This window comes from Ranitomeya imitator, chromosome 6 (assembly GCF_032444005.1).
Source record: "Ranitomeya imitator isolate aRanImi1 chromosome 6, aRanImi1.pri, whole genome shotgun sequence".
Classification (NCBI taxonomy): Eukaryota; Metazoa; Chordata; class Amphibia; order Anura; family Dendrobatidae; genus Ranitomeya; species Ranitomeya imitator.
This window is the reverse complement of record NC_091287.1, coordinates 542,918,888-542,931,044: the sequence shown is the minus strand read 5'-3', so window position 1 is coordinate 542,931,044 and position 12,157 is coordinate 542,918,888.

Genomic DNA, 12,157 nt, shown 5'->3' with positions numbered 1-12,157 from the left:
TTCTTAATTCACCTGTTTATACACTTTAATTCCCAACCAACAGACAATTCAATTGAGTTCCACAGCTCAATACCTAATTACAGATCAACAACTTTCTGCATTGGTGCACAAACAATCATCCAATTAAAGATGCGATTCACTAATTGAAATCAGCACTGGCAGCAATTACACATAGGAGGGGAGGGCATTTTGCTATAAAAGAAGCAGGAAGACATGTGGTCAGCATTAACCCTGATGAAGAGGGCCTGAGCCCTTGAAATGCATTGGTTTGCTGACTAGCTATACCAGCACACCTGTCCTCTTTAGCCCCGTAACGTGGTGACGTCACCAGCAGCTCCGCCCACCCTCTCCGACCGCTACCTCAGCGCTGCATCCGGCCGGGGCACGCAAGGTTTCGCGGTCGCACGGCTTCTGCCGCCACTCTCTCCTTAACCCACCGCTCTGTCATAGTGGTACACCTAGCGGTGGCTCAGACTTTCCGGAACCGCTTCCCTCCGCACTCAGCACCACAGTGAGTATAGCATATTTTATGTGCACATAGCAATTGTGGCATATTAGTGCTCCAACATACTAGGGGAGCATTTCTCCTCATCTCAACATATGGGCAATCAATTCTAATCACAGTAATCCTTGTCAGCCAGCACCTGACGGTCATCTTACTACCTTAACCTAACGGAATCCTGCGCTACTCCCACCAGCAGTAAGTTTATTGTGTACTGGGAAAACTAGACCACATTTATTTATTACCTATAAAGGTTGTACATTTATCTAAGCAGGGGCATCTACTATAAACCTCTGAAGATTAAGCAACCGTGGTCATCACAATACCCGCATCAATTGCAGATACACAGGGATCACGTCTCTTCATTGCACATTTCCATTTAATATCTGAGTGAGTATATATTATAAATCTATTTAGTCTCACTATATTCACCAATACAAACATTTACCCCCCTTTTTTTTTTTTTTTTTCTCTCCTCATTCCCCTAAGATTCTGGTAGTACTTTAAGGACCCATTGCAACATCCACTGCATAACCAATGATTACTCATTAAGTAAGTGCTCTCTTATTCATTTATTCATCTATTTTTCATTTTATTGTTCATTTTTGTAGACAGCGCAGGTGAATACCACTCTTTTTCATTCTAGGAATTTATCTGAGGAATGACGTCGCGGCTTCTGATTGGTCGTGTGGCGGTCACATGGGCGGCACGCGACCAATCAGAAGCCGCGACGTCATTCCGCAGGTCCTAAAGGCGCTCATTTTGAACAAAGAAGCCGTGCCGGACGCCGGTTCCTCGCGCTGATGTCCAGGGGCCGCCGGAGAGGTGAATATAACAATATTTTTTATTTTAATTCTTTATTTTACACTTCCGATACCGATACCCGATATCACAAAAATATCGGATCTCGGTATCGGAATTCCGATAGCGCAAGTATCGGCCGATACCCGATACTTGCGGTATCGGAATGCTCAACACTAGTCTCTATATTGCGAAAAGTTGAAGGTCTCTAACTTGTTCTGCAAATCACCAACTGTGCTGCTGAAAATGTTGAATATTGAAGACATAATGCCATTGTCTGTAACCAAGAGAAAGACATCTGCATCACCTGCTTTTTTTTTTTTTGCGAAACTGACAGTAAAGATGATTTTGGTTTTATGGACTGGTGTGGTTTTACCGTTCGTGGGGTTCCGGGGAATTGGAGCCATGCAATGCATGGCAGGTCAGAAGACCTGGGAGGTGTCCATTATGGTTCCGGGGAATTGGAGCCATGCAATGCATGGCAGGTCAGAAGACCTGGGAGGTGTCCATTATGGTTACCAGTTCACACACACACACTGACACCGGACCCCGCTTTTCTGGGGCGCAGAAGATGAGTACCTCGCCATTGCTATCGCCCCAAGCAGCGTTACACTATGTCAGTCTATTTTGTTCACAATGTGAAAACACATTTTTCATTTGTAATTGTGCGATTTTTTTTGTACTGAAAATGTAAATAAAAAGTTTAACATTAATTAAAAATATCGCAAAGAAGAATACATAGTTATATGGTAACTATTTTGGATTCTGAATTATCAGTGTCAGAAACTAATGATTCAGGTTTGCTCTTTGGTAAAGATTCTGCAGAAAAGTAAAAAAGAAGAATTTTTGTTTTCAATTTGAGGACTTTGACATAAGTGATGAGATGTCATTTATAATGTATACACCTTTGGCCAGATGGTGATGGTGAGAGGTTGACAACCTCTCATTTTCACTAATGATATGACTTGACTTGGCTGGCTGTAACTAGGTAACAATGTTTATTTCTAATAAATCTGCTGGACAAACTGAAATAGAAAAAACGGCCATGACCTCTTTCCTAAAAATGTGAGGCTGTTACCGTCATGTTGTGTTCTTTGTCATCAAAATCCTCGTAAGATTGAAACTTCACAGTGTGAGAGCGAACCGCTCCTGACCAACATGTAACGTATTTGCAGTTTATGTTGGAATTGCTTGAATAAGAATGGTGCAATCATTTTTGTGCACCAGGCTGTGAATGTGACGCTGTAATAGATGCTGTAGTACAAGATTGCCTTGCGCAGGCGTGTACTATGGAGGACAGAGAATGAACTTCAATCCAATATTGCAGCCAGCATGCAGCCAGCGGGTAAGGAAAGGGTGAATCAAAAACCCCAAAACCCCGCCTCCATGGCTGAAGATTGTTCCCTCCAAATTCAGGTGACAGAGTCCCTTTAAATATTTTCTACCATTTATATGCAGAAGAGTGTTGTTAAGTCTTTTATCCAACTCATTACTTTTGAAAAACAAATACAAATCCATCAAAGATCTTGCCCCTGGTTCTGACAGCTCTCACCTCTCCCATACACCCATTTCTCAGTGTTAGGCTGCCGTCACACTAGCAGGATTTGGTCAGTATTTTACATTAGCATTTGTAAGCCAAAACCAGGAGTGTGTGATAAATGCAGAAGTGGTGTATATGTTTCTATTATACTTTTCCACTCCTGGTTTTGGCTACAAATACTGATGTAAAATACTGACCAAATACTGCTAGTGTGACGGCAGCCTTAGGCTGAGGTCACACAAGCATAGATTCTCTCATGCGAGAAAATAAGATTGATTAAAGGGAACCTGTCACCCTCAAAATCGACGATGAGCTAAGCCCACCAACATCAGGGGCTTATCTACAGAATTCTGGAATGCTGTATGCTACGGTCCGGTCCGATGGGCGTCACGGTCCGGTCCGGGGCCTCCCATCTTCTTACGATGACGTCCTCTTCTTGTCTTCACTCTGCGGCTCCGACGCAGGCGTACTTTATCTCCCTGTTGAGGGCAGAGCAAAGTACTGCAGTGCGCAGGCGCCAAGTCTCTCTGACCTTTCCTGGCGCCTGCGCACTGCAGTACTTTGCTCGGCCCTCAACAGGGCAGACAAAGTATGCCTGCACCGGAGCCGCAGCGTGAAGACAAGAAGAGGACGTCATCGTAAGAAGATGGGAGGCGCTGGACCGGACTGCGACACCCATCGGATCGGACCGCCCGCTCAGGTGAGTATAATCTAACCTCTTTTTCTCATCTTTCAGGATACATCTGGGGCTTATCTACAGCATTACAGAATGCTGTAGATAAGCCCCTGATGCCGGTGGGCTTCGCTCATCGTCGATTTTGGGGGTAACAGGTTCCCTTTAAGTAAATGACACGCGGTCAAAACTCTGATCAAAGGTTGAGTTGATTGACAGTTTACTGTTATCCAATTCTCTCGCATGAGAGAAGCACAGCACAATGGAGAAGATGGCGAGCTTAATTTCTTCATCTTCTCCATTGTGTGAGTCTGTGGAAATCGGACTGCACTCCTGCAATCAGATGTTATACGAGTGCCGTACAATGTTTTCCACGCATCCATAGAATTGCCGTCGTGAGTGTGATCAAATCTGTGGTTCCACTTGCAGAATGCTGCAATTTTTTTTCCCTTGCCGAATTGACATGAGAAAAAATAATTTAGTTTGCCCTTGTCCCGTAGATTAACATTGGTGTGACTGCCATCCAATAAAACATCAGATAGCACACATCTATTCTAATGTATATTCTAGTGTGAGCAAACCCTTAAACATAGCAGCACGAAGGAAGATGGAATTGTGCAGAAATCTACACAATGTGAACAGGTAAGAAAGCATGTACAATCTCAGGAGTGGCAGAGATAACCGGTGACAGAAAAGGAGGAAAACACATAAATAGGAAATAAGTGAAGGATAGCAGCTCTGATCATTTATGAGTTATTGAACACAGTAGCACACTACATACAAACAGATTTCACACCCAGTCTATACTACTGGCAAAGACATTAACACTCAATACTCTATGTGAGAGCTGGACATTTTTTTTTACAATGTAAGTCTCATGGGGCCTTGATCTGACGCTTTATAGACTCATATTGTAAAAGCTAAGATCGGGTCACGAAGAGCGGAATGTAACCAGGAGAGTCTGAAGAGCTGAACTGGATCCTACACAAAACATCAGACACATATAAACACATTTAAGGAAAAAAAATATTCATGAGACTACTTCGTCAACTAAAGGTAACCACTAACATGGAAACAAAGAGTCTCTTTTTAGGGGATCTTGTGTTATTGTATCTCAGGGTGCTTTCACATTGCGTCTGCTACATGCTCGGTGGCCTCGTTGGGGTGTACCTCCGAACTTCCCTGCAAAACGGGATTCAGACGTACAATATGTGTCGATGGTCCCATATATATAATGGTGAAGGCAGAGCCGCGTGCATCATTTTCGAGCATGTACGCCTACTAGAAGCAAACACTCAGACGTAGTACACTGTAAAATCTATGCAGATGAACTGGCACAGGCAGTAGAGATAAGAGAATATATTCCAGTAAAATAGAATTCTATTAGAATTTTACAAAAATCTGCATTCGGCAGTGGAGATATTTTGTAATTTGCTCCTGTCAGTTTTTATACAAATTACGGCCCCTGCTGCCATGTTTCTGAATCATAAGGTGCGATTAAAAGTTTAAAGGACAGAGAAAAAAAATCCTTATATTTATCTTACTGATCACCTTTTTGGTCCCTCCTCCTCCCATTGTCACCCGTCCACTTGTCATTGTACCTTCTCAGTGCGGCTAAAAGAGCTGTAATCTACGCAAGGTTATATTATGACATTGTGACCTTTCTGCACTTGCACAGAAACCTCATGGGATTTCAACACTCGCAGAGGTGTTCAGAAGGTGCTACAAGGAGAAATGGGTTATTGTGAGGAGCAGAGGAGTCAGAGAGGTGAGAGGTAAGGTGAGAGAAAGGAATTTTCCATTTTTTAAATCTTAAGTTTTTTTATGCTCTGGTGTCTGGTGAGACTTCAGAGCCTAATTAACATTCAACTTGTGAAGAATAACCTTCTCTGTGAATGGAATTTCCCAGGAAATTCGGACAAATGAACAGGTGAATTCAAATATTTCCTGATCTGCTAATTTCTAGCAGGTTCAACAGTGAAAAACTTGGTATCAAAGTACACTGCTCAAAAAAATTAAGGGTACCCAAAAATACCAAGAAAAGCAAAAAAAATCTGGATGTGGATAAACAGCACAGATATACCCACTAGAACAATGAATACTAATTACAGCGCAAGTGGAGATAAAACATAACTTTTACTAGAACTATATAAAAGTATAAATCAACATCCACACAGATTACGTATTTATCCCATTGCAAGTAGCTAATTACCTTTTTGGGCCACTGCCTATTTAAAGACCAGCCCAACACTTCGTCCACCCTCCGCATGATAGCATAGGGGGTGGCAGCAACTTATGTCTCCCTTTTGAGCACTTATCTCTAGAATCAAGCAGGTCCCCTGATGATTGGCTTGAAGGAAACGCGTCGGGACTCACCACAGGGAGAGTGCAGGGCATGCTGGTGCAGGGGTAGCTGTGGACTGCCCTTGTAAGGGCAGGAGTTTTGGGGTTAGACTACTGTTAGCCCCATAGGGAATGACAGGGTATTGTCAGTTCCCTTCATTATATCCCGGTCTATCGCCTGAATAAGAGGTCTTACGGGTCTCCTGCCTATGTATCCTGGAGTTGGTGAGAATGTTCCATTTTCTTTACCTTAACTCTTACTGTTAATACCGTGGTACAGGTGTCATGTTTGTGTCTATTTTACATGCAACCAAATATATGTACTATTGCTTCATGATCCATTTGTAATTGTTTCTGACAGCTATTGCATGAATCATATATTGGTCTGTCTTTCATCTGCAAGCATCTTTGCAGGTGGTGTCTTTGGAATCCTTTTAGGGGTCTCCTGTTGCTGTGTCTCTTTGTTGAGACATTACCCCTTGTGTTTTTATATCACTTTTGGGTGACTTTTTTCTTTTGATTTATACTTTTATATAGTTCTAGTAAAAGTTATGTTTTATCTCCACTTGCGCTGTAATTAGTACCCAAAAATACCACATCCTAGATATCACTGAATGAAATATTCCAATTGCAAATCTTTATTCATTACATAGTGGAATGTGTTGAGAACAATACAAAATAAAAATGATGAATGTAAATCAAAATAAATATCCCATGGGGGTCTGGATTTGTAATATTACTTAAAATACAACTGGAAAAACAAATTAAAGGCTGATCCAACTTCAGTGTAAATGCCTCAAGACAGGGAAATAATGCTTAGTAGTGTGTGTGGCCTCCACGTGCCTGTATGACCTCCCTACAGTACAACGCCTGGGCATGCTCCTGATGAGGAAGCGGATGTTCTCCTGAGGGATCTTTTCCCAGACCTGGAATAAAAGCATCAGTCAACTCCTGGACAGACTGTGGTGCAATGTGGCATTAGTGGATGGAACAAAAAATGATTCCCCCGATGTGCTCGATTGGATACAGGTCTGAGGAGCGGGCAGGCCAGTCCATTGCATTAGTGCCTTCATCTTGCAGGAACTGCTGACACACTTGAGCCACACGGGGCCAAGCATTGTCCTGCATCCGAAGGAACCCAGGGGTCACTGCTCCTGCAGATGATCTCACAATGAAAATCTTATCCCAGGATTATATACATTAGTTAGGACTGCTCTATATGGGTATACCTTGACGATTGGTGGAGCAGCTTAGTATACATTTTTTTGCAAAAATTGTATGAACTAAATACCCTGTTTTTTCCATCTTTTGACTAGCACTTGCGGATTACTGTAATTTTTTTACAACAGGGTATTTTTTGACCTCACTGTGCTCTCACAAGGTGTAAAATGTGACTCCCTTTGCTCTATATCCAAAAAGTGCTCATCACACCATAGACATCCATGCTGAATTATTATCCACTCACTAGAGACTTTTTTTTAAAAAAACTTTTTCAAAAATTGCACTCCTTACATCCTATATGGTTGCCTACCCTTTGTCCTGTCCTTTATACACTCAACTGATTATAATGCTCAAAAGCTACATATCTTATATCATCCTTCTCGTACCAGGGTTACAGTATCTGTCAGGCAGTTGCGTGTTCCAGCTCCCTTATTCTTATGCCTTGCGCATTCCTTGTTTTCAACAGGAAATATTTCACATTTATCTCACCATGATAAAATAGCTACAACCTCTGTCATATCTTTCTTTTTCATTCAGTGCATCTCTTTTTCCAGTAACAAAGTTTATTCCAGAAATAATTTCATAAAGTTTGTGTTTAGTAATTTTTTTCCATCTCATTACACATTTAGAGTGACTGGCGGAAGTATTCGGCTCCCTGGAACTTTTCAAATTTTTCCCACATATCATACTTCAAACATAAAGATACCAAATGTAAATTTTTGGTGAACAATCAACAACAAGTGGAACACAATTGTGAAGTTGAACGAAATGTATTGGTTATTTTAAATTTTTGTGGAAATTCAAAAACTGACAAGTGGGGCGTGCAATATTATTTGGCCCCTTTAACTTAATACTTTGTTGCGCCACCTTTTGCTGCAATTACAGCTGCAAGTCGCTTGAGGTATGTCTCTATCAGTTTTGTACATCGAGAGACTGAAAATCTTGCCCATTGTTCCTTGGCAAACAGCTGGAGCTCAGTGAGGTTTATGGAGATCATTTGTGAACAGCAGTTTTCAGCTCTTTTCACAGATTCTCCATGGGATTGAGGTCTGGACTTTGACTTGGCCATTCCAACACCTGGATACGTTTATTTGTGAACCATTCCATTGTAGATTTTGCTTTATGTTTGGGATCATTGTCTTGTTAAAAGACAAATCTCCGTCCCAGTCTGGAAATTGAGATCTGGTTTGGCTCTTATCCTAAGTCATGTGACAAGGCTCATTAAAGGGTTGACGTTGAATGTTAGGATTGCTACTTCCAATAGGTGGTACTAGAGTTCTAGTCCTCTTCCTCTCTGAAGAGACAATTTGCATATTTCCCAGAGGAGCATTGTGGCTTTAATAAGTCTCCTCATCTCGACATGGTTAACATGTCACTCTCCGCAAGGAGAAACAAAACTTCTTGGATCCGGTCCCATTCTCAGGTCTTTTGCAGGCTCCAATCGGTTTTCTTCAAGAATGGTCCTGTATTTGGCTCCATCCATCTTCCCATCAATTTTAACCATCTTCCCTGCCCCTGCTAAAGAAAAGCAGGCCCAAACCATGATGCTGCCACCACCATGTTTGACAGTAGGGATGGTGTATTCTGCGTGATGAGCTGTGTTGCCTTTATGCCAAACATATCATTTGGCATTGTTGCCAAAAAGTTTGATTTTGGTTTCATCTTATCAGAACACCTTCTTCCACATGTTTGGTGTCTCCCAGGTTGCAAACTTTAAATGACACATTTTATGGATATCTTTGAGAAATGGCTTCCTGCTTGCCACTCTTCCGTGAAGGCCAGATTTGTGCAGTGTACGACTGATTGTTGTCCTATGGACAGACTGTCCCACCTCAGCTGTAGATCTCTGCAGTTCATCCAGAGTGATCATGGGCTTATTGGCTGCATCTCTGATCAGTCTTCTCCTTGTTTAAGATGAAAGTTTAGAGGGACGGCCGGGTCTTGGTAGAAATGCAGAAGTATGATAATCCTTCTATTTCAATATGATCGCTTGCACAGTGCTCCTTGGGATGTTTAAAGTTTTGGAAATCATTTCGTATCCAAATACAGCTTTAAGCTTCTCCACAACAGTATCACGGACCTGCCTGTTGTGTTCCTTGGTCTTCATGATGCTCTTTGTGCTTCAAACAGAACCCTGAGACTATCACAGAGCAGGTGCATTTATACGGAGACTTGATTACACACAGGTGGATTATATTTATCATCATTAGGCATTTAGGACAACATTGGATCATTCAGAGATCCACAATGAACTTCTGGAGTGAGTTTGCTGCACTGAAAGTAAAGGGGCAGAATAATATTGCACGCCCCACTTTTCAGTTTTTGAATTTCCACAAAAATTTAAAATAACCCAAAAATGTAATTCAACTTCACAATTGTGTTCCACTTGTTGATTCTTCACCAAAAATTTCATTTGGTATCTTTATGTTTGAAGCATGATATGTGGGAAAAGGTTGAAAAGTTCCAGGGAGCCGAATACTTTCACAAGGCACTGTAAGTACAGTTGGGCAGAGAAGGTAAAAGCTCTGAACTTTCTTTCATTTTTTGCTTGAAAGTAATAGTCGCAACACGTTGTGCTACTTTTAAGGTGCAAAATAATGGTCACCATGATGGAGCCTGATGGACCTCATTGATTTGCCATTGGGGTACCTATAGTGCCATTTGTGTTTCTCATGTGAGAGGTCCATCTTTTTAACCATTCTATTTGAGTATATGATAGTACAAAGACCAGAAGTAAGAATGGAAATTAAACAAAGCCACAAAGTCATCATTGGTTTCACAAGATCTTCTAATAACTTTTAATCTTCTGTTGACACCATTCGACATTTAGTATCTTGACTTTTGATTAAATTACTAATTCCCAACTTGTTTTGTCTTTGGCTTCCATATGTTTGCCTTTGGTTTGATTTTCTTTCCAGACATCTACTCCTTAAATTCTTCAGCAAGAAACTACCTTGATGGCCACAACTTGGAGATTCCTCTACTGAAGAATCCAAGTCAACAGAAAGGACGTCAAGAATGAAAAACATCTTTAGCCAGTGTCAATCTGATTGTGACCCATGTTCATATTAAACTGACTCTTTTTACGATTAGCAACTTAACTACTGTATTCAGGCTCCCATCGCGACTATGACTGACAAAAACATTTGTTTGAGGTTCCCAACCCAAGCTGTGAAATGCGTCCAAAAGAGTTAACCCCTTGATATGATTCATACAGAAGTCAACTTCATAAAGATGTCTTTCATGGATAAAAACCATCCATACCTAGAACCAATATCTGCATATACCATGTCTCCCCCCAATTTAAAAGAAATATATATTTTACTATTTTTACCTTTTCTACAATAACTCATAAGTTACTGGAAATTATATATACATAAAATGTTTTAATACTTTTCAAGTTTGTGTTGTTCACGAATTTGGAGTAATGAAGTATTGGTTAAAGCTTGATTAGATCCACGGTAATTTGTGGGGGACAAAAAACTGTATCAAAGTCTATTTCTCCTTTAGATCATTTTGTCACAGCTGGAAGAAAAGTCACTATGAAGGAGAAAAAAGATTATACTATTTTTTGTCGAGCCAATTTCCTATAATAAAATAATTACTTGTGTGGGCAATGTATAATTTAGCAGAGAGAGTCTAATAACAAGGTGCCTATTGCCTTTCTAAGCTCGGGAAACTGACATTATAGGCTAAGCCATTAATTATATATATGTAAACTGTCAGAATTGTCTAGATTCGTGAGTTGTCTGCATCCTTCCCCGAGAAGAAAGAGAGAAGAAGGTAATACGTTTTGTGCTGCGTTTTTCATCATCGAGATGTGGTTATAAGTCAGCTCTGTTACAGTTTCATTGAAAACTAATCTTCCTACCGCAAACAGTTTTCTGACAGCTGGATGAGGACTCCGTTGCTTTCCCAATATGCCGAATAACTTTATTTGGAATTTTCTATCCAAAGCAATTTACCTACTCGGATAAGTAATTTTCTACTTAATCCAGTTTTTCTTTCCAAGAAATTACCTTGTCATCAATTCCAATGTCCCTGAAAGTCGACATTAAAATTTCAGGGCAAAGGAAGCTGAGAATTCTCGCCAGTCTCGCATCTAGACCGAGAGTGTCTTCACTTTTTTTTTATTCACTTATATTAAAAATTAAAATGCTGAAAGTACTCCCAGGATGTTCTTAAATTGGATTTTGCTACTGCCAGATCAGCCTTTGCTGTTGGGCCACAGCCTCGAAATTATAATGTGTGAATTTATGAGAGAAGATGAGAAATACATGTTTCGTAACAGGATGGTCTTATAATCACCGTTTGCAGGTATCATGTTTTAGACCTCGAATATATAACTGGAAAATATGCAAACTGACAATTATTTTTTTATTTTGGAAATTTAACAGGGGTACTACAGACTTTCAAGGGGTTTGGCTTTGATAAGTGGATTTTGCATGGACTAAAAATAATAATAAAAAAAAAATACTGACTTACTTATCCCTCAAACTGCTGGACTCTTTTCTTCTTCTTCTGACAAAGGAAATGTAAGATTAGATACTTATGATCATAGGTCACTGCAGTGACGAATGCATCACTGATTGGCTGCAGTGGTCACACTCCAGCTCTACTGGAAGAGGAAGCAAGGAGACCAATGGGACCGGAGCAGGAGTAAGGAGAAGTGATGACAAGAAAAGATCATGACTTAAGATGAGCATATCTTTTGAAATTTCACTTTGCCAAATTTGCCACACTTTTTTCCAAAAATTTAATTTTTGCAGTGAATAATTTTGAGCAAATCTCATAACTAGAAAGATTGTGATTGCTTGAAAAATATTTGTGGGGGAAAGGAGAGAGGGGACCCTGCTGACCATAAGATCTTACACTACAAACTACTGACACTGTCAGTTTGGCACCGTTATACTGATTAAATTGATACCTTGGTTGATGAAATATGTCCTGTGGTTGTTGTATGATGCGTATTAGTTGTTTTACACTCAAGAGATTATCGTGCTTTGGGGCTCCTTGTGGGCGGGTCTTCATGTGGTGCTCTGCTTACACATCCATCTTTATGGGCTTATGAGAGGTC